Source organism: Olea europaea, unplaced genomic scaffold, assembly GCF_002742605.1.
Source record: "Olea europaea var. sylvestris unplaced genomic scaffold, O_europaea_v1 scaffold1928, whole genome shotgun sequence".
NCBI classification, from domain to species: Eukaryota; Viridiplantae; Streptophyta; class Magnoliopsida; order Lamiales; family Oleaceae; genus Olea; species Olea europaea.
The window spans coordinates 58,072-65,630 of NW_019237107.1; the positions used below are offsets into that span (position 1 = coordinate 58,072).

Sequence of the window (7,559 nt, forward strand, 5' to 3'; positions counted from 1 at the left end):
AATAATCACACGAATGCAATAACTACGAAGGAAAAATATTATATTTTACAGTCTTATCAAGTTACTTTGTGCGGTTGCTTTTGCTCCCAGTTCTGTGCGGGTATATAAATTTGTCAATTTACGATTGGATGCAATCTTCCTTTGAGGAAATCAAAATGATGGCTTCAAGTATGATTGACAAGTTTGAAAAATATTGGAGTGAGATTCATGGAATTCTAGTAGTAGCTAATGTGTTGGATTTAAGATTTAAAATGAAGTTGGTTGAATATTATTTTCCAATGATTTATGAAAATGAATTTTCGGATCTTGAGATTAAAAAAATTAGAAAATTTTGTCACAAGTTGCTAAATGTGTACAAAACAAGACATGGATCAAGTGGGAACGTGACTTAATCTTCTACCCACACTGAGGCATCTACTTTTATAAGCAAAAAGATCGGTTGGCACAATTTGATTTATTTGTTTGTAATACCACTAGTACTAACAATATGAAGTCAGAGCTTCATATTTTCTTGTACGAGCCTCTATTACCTAGATCGAATGATTTTGACGAATTGGCATGGTGGATAGCAAATTTAACAAAATATCATTCTTTCCAAAAAGTTGCAAGAGATATTTTAGTTATCCCAATATCTACAGTGGCGTCAGAGTCTGCATTTAGTACCAGTGGTAGATTTTTTAGTCCACATAGAAATAGGCTTCATTCAAAGACTTTAGAGGCTTTGATGTGTGCTAGAGATTGGTAGAAGCTGACATTCATGGTACGAGAAATACAATTTCATGTGTTTTTCATAATTATTTTTGTTATTTCTTTACCGCTAACTAGTTTTATTTATTGTTAGCACATTAATCGCCAACATCTTACTCTAGATGTTGTGCACAGTTGAGTGACACTGATCTTGAAGATGAGGTAAACTAATTTTTTCTTTAAATGGACTTGAATATAAAAGTTAAATATATCATTTGTCTAACTAATAATCACTTTTACAGTCATCAAATTTTAAGAAGCCTGATATAGACATTCTAGAAGAAGATGGCAGCACTTGAAGATCTATGACATGGAGTGTTTCATTCTATGATGTTTTTTACTTTTTTTGCACAATATGATGTCATTTATCCTTTTGTTTTTATGAGTAATGCAATTGTATAATAGACACAATGAAGTACTTTCGATCTAATCTTTATTTTATTTTTAGTTTTAGGGTTTTATATTTCTTTTATTGTGGAGCTTTCATAATCAAACACCCATATTAAACTTTAAAAAAAGGGTAATAAACGGGGTAGGGATCCCTATCGCCCTCCCCGCCCTAAACAGGTAATGAAGTGGGGGCAGGGATGGGCCGACCCAACCCGACCCGTTGCCATCCTGATGCAGAACATCAAATTGATACAATTTCCATCTTTTCTTAGCAAAATATTAGTCTCAATTAGACAAAAAAACAAGAAAATCATAGAATTCTAAGTAAGCAAACCAGTAAAACATATTGGATCATGTATTTATGGAAATATACTTAAGAACAAGATCATCCAATAATCTACAGCCCTTAATTATTACAATAATGTTCGGCCCAAAGTTCAAACCAGCACTGATCAATTCTTATAATGTTTTCTCGAACGAGCCATAGTCTTGTATAACTTGATATTTACATGAAAAAAGAAGTCAAAATTTTGATAACTTACAAAGCAATCATCATCAATGGTGAAGATACACTTCTTCTTGGAGACCAGGTACCTGAAGCATCTGCAAGCAGAATCTTTGAAGGAAATACAGGAAGCTTTAGGACTTAGAATCTTATTAATATCATTTCGATTATGCAACTCATAATCAAAGCCATCAAGGACCTTGATTGTCTTTCATGGATCACCATCTTGCACTATGATCGAATGATATGGCTCAAAGAATGGCCTTCACATTTTGAAGAAATCAACATTCCAAATGGTCGGTATCACTACATCGAGCTCATCTTTGAGAAGATGGGTTTCAAAAGTAGCCATTGTAGAGAAAGAGAGTTAGGAGTAGGAGGATTGAGGAGGAAGAGGTGGTGGTGCAGTGAGTTTATATATGTATTATAGTGGCTCATGCGGCGACGGTGGTATCGGCACGTGTGTGTCTTGGGAATTGTTCAAATGATGTGGTGGCCTGGCGTTTATGGAACGTCTTGTGCTTATTTTTGTTTATTTTTACCGGGTGGAGGGGAGTTTATGAAATAATAGAGGGGTGTTTAGAATTAATTAATATGGATAAAGAAATAATTGGAGATTTGCCGTGAACTCTAACATGGTAATAGTTTTTGAAAAATGCTATTTGTATACCGGGGTTGATACTCCGGTGTACACTCTCCTCACATAAGGGGATGGGTCCACGGCAATAAAAAATCTTAGGATCCCACATTCGAGGGGAGTCTACACCGGAGTATCAACCCCGGTGTACGTGTAGCAAAACTCATAGTTTTTACTATGTTGTCTCAAATTAAATTTTTAATGAAAGAATAATTTTTTTCTTAAAACAGCCGAATTATTTAGCTCCTATTTGGTAGTGATTAAAATTCAAATTTTTATTTAATTCAAAGTCAACATTCAATTTTAATCATATATTTCATGGATCCAACGACTTTTCAACAGCATATTTCATCAACTTTTATCAAAATCTACTAAAACTTTGATTTTAATCCCTACCAAACATTCTATTTTTTTTCATCAAATGAATCGCACAAACAATTTGGTAAATTGGTGACAAGATGACTTGATTTCAAAAGCCTTTGATACAACTATCATATATAGAGAATAAATTCAATCATTTAAACTTTTTTCGTGAACATATTTATACTTAAAACGAATTATATTCTAAGATGAAGAGTGCTAGATTTTTCTTTCATTCTTTTTTTTTTTCATTTATAAAAATTTTATGTTCATTTTATTGCCATGGAATTTTGATATTCCTAATAAGAAAGGGAAAGAAATTATATGCATGAGTAAGAATAATGTTATTTGCAATCGTTCACTACCGAAATTGCCCTATGTGGCATACATGTAGAGATTAATGATTTATTACATAAGATAATAAAAACTGCCACATTAATATATCAAATCACTAACCGTTACATGTATGTCATATTCTACGGTAATGAACGATTCTAAATAGCATTACTTCATCAGTAATTATGGACGTTCTAGATTGTGGAAGAGATTAAGCTTCCATTGGACAAAATTTGTAAATTTCATAAATAGTCAAACTTCATTTTTAATTATACGTTTCAATTATTTTATAAATAATATTCACTCATTCACTAACTTTTTATCTATTTATAAATTAAACTGTTTTATAAATTCTTTCCAAACGGAAGTAAAGTGACTGATAAGGAAATCTCAGAAAAAGAAGAAATTGTTATGAAAAGAGAGAAAATAGAAAGAAGTCGATAGACTGGTCCATCTTATTAGGAACCAAAGCCCTATATTTATAGTGAAAAATAAGGGATACAACGGTAATAACTTATAGCGCTGTAGGGGTACAATTATCATTCAATAATAAATTTACCATTTACAATACCCCCACTTGAATGACACATTACAAAATATTTGACTCGTTAAAACATTGTTGGATAAAAACTCAATTGGACAAAAAAAATTCAAGCGAAAGAAAAAGATTACAGTTATTTTTGGAGTATTAAAATTAAATGCTGCTTAATTGAAACTTTAATAGAAAAATTCAGTGAGATAAAACATAAGAGAAAGAAAAAGAGTACAGTTACCCCCCAATGTTGATCACTGAAAATCTTTGAGCCTATGCATTCTAATTTCATGGACCAATTTCTAGAATGTAAATGTTGACAGTGCTTTTGTGAATAAATCGGTCACACTGTCACTTAAGCGATATTGTTGGACATTAATATCATTATTCTTTTGAAATTCATGTGTATGAAAGAATTTCGAAAAAAATATGCTTTCGTCCTGTTCCCTTTGATATAACCTCCTTTGAATTGTGCAATACAATCTGCATTGTCTTTATACAAAATTGTTGAACTATTTTTTATTGAAATTAACCTGCATGATGCTTGGATATGATGTGTCATGTTCATCAACTATACACATTCTCGACCTGCTTCATGGATTACAATAATTTCAGAATGATTTGAGGATGTTGCTGTCAAAGATTGCTTCATAGATCTTTATGATATAGCTATTCCCCCACATGTAAACACACATCTTGCTTGTCATCTAACTTTGTGTGAGTCGGAGAGATAACCTGCATCTGTATATCCCACTAAGGTGAATCCCAACTTTTGAGAATAAAATAATCTCAAATCAATAGTACCCTTTAGGTAACATAAAATATGGTTGATACCATTTCAACGTCTTTGAATTGTTGTAAAGCTATATCTTGTAAGGAGATATACAGAAAAAGTTATGTCGGATCGAGTGCAATTTGCAAGATAAGTTAATACTTCAATTGCACTAAGATATGTTATTTTAGGACCAAGAACATTTTTCTCCATATTCAAGTGGACGAAATGGATCTTTTGCACAACAAATCATCGAACAATCATAGGTGATACCAATGGATGTGCATTATTCATATAATTGCAAATCCAATATTTGTTGCTTTATGAAAACATATGGGCAGACATCCTCATTTTTATAATCCTCCTTCAACAAATATTCGTTAAGGCGATTATATCACATGTGTCTGAATTGTTTCAATCCATATAATAATCTTTAATTGATAACATGGTTCTCCGGTATATATCGTTTGTTCTTGGCACTTTAAGTCCTTCAGGGACTTTCATATATATGTCACTATCAAGTCATTCAAGTAAGCCAAACAAATAGGCAATTACTGCATCTATAAGGCGCACATCAAGCCTATGTGACGTAGTCAAACTAATTAAAAATCTAAAAGTGATGGTATTCGTTACAGAAGAATATGTTTCCTCATAATCAATTCCAAGTCTTTGTGAGAAGCCTTCAACAACGAGTCAAGCTTTATATCTTACAATATCATTATTTATAGTTTTCTTTCGTACAAAAATTCATTTATATCCTACAAGGATTACATTTTTAAGTGTTCGAACTACAAGTTCAGATAATTTTTGTTTTTCTGAGGAATTCAATTCTGCCTGTATAGTCTCTTTTTATTTTGGCCAATTATTTCTATTTTAATAGTCTTTAACAGACTGTGGTTCACGATCTTCATTTTGCATAATATCAAGAGCTACGTTAAATACGAAAATATTGTCTATAACAACATTATTTTCGTTCCCCATAATTTATGATATGATATATAATTTATTAAAATCTCATTATTTTCAAATACTTGTGGTTCTTTAGGAACCATATTTTTAATTTTGATTGATCAATCTTTTCTAATAGTACTTCTTCCGAAGTTTTTGGTTGACTTTTCTCTTGTACTTTTCTTTCTCAAAGTACAGAGTCTTTTGAATCAACTTGTCAACCATGCTTGTGATATATTTGAGATTTATTTACTACAGCAGATTGTCCTTTAGGGACATCATTTTTGCTTAAATATTTTCTACTGGAATATATGACTTTGTCAAATTTCTTTTATCAACAAATACATCCGGTAATTGATTTGCAACTTTTTGCAAATGAATGATTTTTTAACCTCTTGCTCAGATTGATTGTAGCGGGGATCAAAGTGAGATAGAGTCATTTCATTCCTATAAATTTTACCTTATTTTTCTAGATGTAGTTTTTCTCCTCCCAAAATTAAAAAAATCATTTAATCACAATGACAATTTACAAAACGTACAATAAATAAATCACCTGTTAAATGTTTAAGATACCTAATAATGGATGGTGAATCAAACCCCATATAGATCCCAAGTTTTCGTTTGACACGCATTTTAGTAATTTGTGGGGGTTGAAATAGGGACTTGGAGAGTACAATAAAAACCCCGTAGGTGAGAAATATTTGGTTCATGACCAAATGCAAGTTGCAAAGGTAAATATTAATAATAGACCAATTATGCAATATGTAATATGGCATGACCCCAAATAGAAGCTAAGAGTTTTGTTTTCATAAGTAATGATCTAGCAATAAGTTGTAGAAGTTTGATAAACGACTCCACTAAACCATTTTATGTATGAACATGCACGATTGAATGTTCAATAACAATCCCAATTGACGTACAAGAATTATCGAAAACTTGTGATCTAAATTCACCAACATTGTTAAAATGAATAGTCTTAATTGAGTAATCAGGAGATTGCACTCGTAATTCTATGATTTGAGCAAGTAGTTTAGCAAAGGCTACATCCCTAGTTAAAAGAGGCAATCATATGATCATTTAGTAGAATAATCAATTAATACCATAAAATAACAAAATGATCCATACTGGGGGTGCATGAGCTCACATATATCTCCATGAATTCTTTCTAAGAAAGTAGGAGATTCAATATTGACCTTAGTAGTCGAAAGTCTAATGTCTAACTTGCCTTGCGAACAAACTATACATGGATAATTATTAGGTAAAAGAATCTTATGATTTTTTATAGATGTCTATGCGAGTTGTTTATTATTCGATGCATCATAATAACCCTAGATATCTAAGTTGATCATGCCAAAGTATAAAAATTTTTGGGTCGACGAACATCTGGTTTGTGACAATATATTTGATTCAACTATTTTTATAAATATATAATATATGCCAGATGAGAGTGTGTGATATTTTTCTTTTATCTGTATCTGGTCAGATATAAATGAAGTTATGCAAAGATATTTAACATTAATTTCTTACATCGTCTCAATGTAATATCCACTACAGAAGATATCTTTAAAACTAAGCAAATTTCTTCTTGATTTACTAGAATAAAGTGCATCATCAATATATAATTTTGTATTATTTAGTAAAATAATACAAGCTCTTCCAAAGTCATTAACGATATTCTATGCACCTAATATCATATTCACATTATTTTCTACTAATGTTAAGTTCAAAATTATTTTTTGTCTTGGAGAATAGTATGTGTAGCTGCACTATAAATTAAACAAATATCTTAACAGTCCATCATGAATTTATAACAAAGCACATATATTTAAAAACTTGAATTTAAATTTGAAAGGGTAAACTAATTCAATATGTGAAATTAACAATGCTTATAAAGTTTCAACTTTTTGTTTTTTTTCTGTGATAAGTAAACATATTTCAAATCGAATTTTAAAATAAAGGGAAATATTAGAAAGTAAACTAATCTACATCTTCCATTACATCACCCCAATTAATTGGTAATATTCCCATTTAGAACAGCAAAGAAATCAAGGACATCCAAATGAGTTACATTAGTTGGATCATCATGATCAATAAAATTTGTCTCCACTTTTTCCATTCCCTTGATTGATTTTTGGTGGAGATTTACAAGATATTTTGTCGTACGACAGGTACGTACTCAACGTCCTTTCATTTCACATCTAAAGCAACTTTCTCCGTGCTCCTTTTGAATGTGCTACTTTCATTTACTTTATGGTTTATTCATGGTTGATTATTTCATCCATGGTTTATTCCACATGCACGTCCTCATCCACGTCCAAATTCGTATCCATGT

The 7,559-nt window shown here is 31.2% G+C and overlaps 1 pseudogene; it reads right to left on the reverse strand.

Annotated features, from left to right (window-relative positions):
* LOC111379065 overlaps positions 1-1,994 on the reverse strand; it is a 28,468-nt pseudogene extending 26,474 nt beyond the window's left edge.
* Between the last annotated feature and the right edge of the window lie 5,565 nt (positions 1,995-7,559).